Here is a 1607-nt window from a genome sequence, read left to right as displayed (position 1 = left end):
TTCCATCGACATCGATGTATCCATCGATATTTTCTTCAAATTGTAACTTTGATATTTTCACCAAGATATTTCTATCCTTGGCGATGCCTACCATATAATTAAAATATACTATTTTCACCAATATATTTTTATACTTGGCAGTGCCTACTATATAATTAAAATATACTAGATTTCTTCAAAGTTTCAAGAGAAAATATTTCTCTTAGCAAGTTTATTGAAGCATTGTAATTTACCAGTACTATTATTCTGCAGAACATCTATATATATATATATATATATATACACGTATACACCAGTTTTCCCACGTTCTTTGCATGTGGTTAATTATTATTTGTGCATGATTTTTTATTTTTTTTTTTAAAAATTCTATTTACAGTAATCGGTTTTGTTCAAATATGTTTTATTAGAAAAACCAATACCTTGTAATTTTAACAAGCAATAAATTTTAATTTAATTTCCTATTATAAAAACATTTGACAAAAACTATTAAAACAAATAGGTAAATAAATAATATCAAATTTTCAAAAAATTATACAATCATAATATAAAATTAATAATTTGGTGTAACCCAAATTTTTCTTATATAAAACCTAAATTATGTTCGTTAAAACTTTAACATTTAGCACCTAATAAATCATAAAAAAAATATTTTTAAATCATCAATGGATTTTCAAATTGGGTTCAATTTTCTCACATATTTTATCATTAATCATTTATCATATTATTTGAATTATTAAAAACATAATAAAGTTTTTTTTTTTAATTTTGAATTTTTATTTTATTATTTAAATATAAATACAATTATATATGAAAAAAAAAATAAAGAGGCATCTGTGTGAATAAAGCAACCTGCATACACAAAACATATTCAACTTTCCAAACCTTTTATAAACTTCTTAGTCCACCTATTTTTTTACGTGATAACAATAAATATATATATATATATATATATACATTTACAAACTTCTTAGTCCACCTAATTTTTATGAAATATATCAATTCCAAATCTTCATCCTAGTCTTGTCAAAATATATCATATAATATTACATTCACAAATAATAATATAAATATCCATGTAAAATTTTAAATCTTTGGTTAAAACTATAACAATTAATCGATTTTAAAGTTAATTTGTAAAAATAAATTGTGGATAATCAAGTGCCCTATTTTATCTCAAGTAGAACTTTAACTTTAAGATTTAAGGCATCACTGTTTTTATTATTTCTTGGTTTTACATGCTTTAGCTTTTTCTGTTGATCTATCATAAAATAACTACCTTAGTTACCATAGACTCAACATACCTATATCTCAATTCATTTGTTAATTAACTTTAAAATAGGGTAATTTATAGTTTCTTCCAAGGTTTTTAAAATTGGATCAACGAATTTAAAAAATCCTTATGAACATAATTTAAGTCTTTATTTATAAATTCATCAAAACTTTAATATGTCACAACATCACCAACAAATCGATGTATCAAAATATTATTTATATCATCTACGTAATTATTCCTCGATGTCAAAATTTCACGATTTGTCATCAAATCTATATTTTGATCATACATTTCTAATTTAGAAAACACATAATCAATCATAGCGTTTAATCCA

The sequence above is a fragment of the Ziziphus jujuba genome, chromosome 3, assembly GCF_031755915.1.
Source record: "Ziziphus jujuba cultivar Dongzao chromosome 3, ASM3175591v1".
In the NCBI taxonomy this organism is placed as follows: domain Eukaryota; kingdom Viridiplantae; phylum Streptophyta; class Magnoliopsida; order Rosales; family Rhamnaceae; genus Ziziphus; species Ziziphus jujuba.
The sequence above is the reverse complement of the archived record's forward strand: the minus strand, read 5'-3'. Positions refer to the sequence as shown.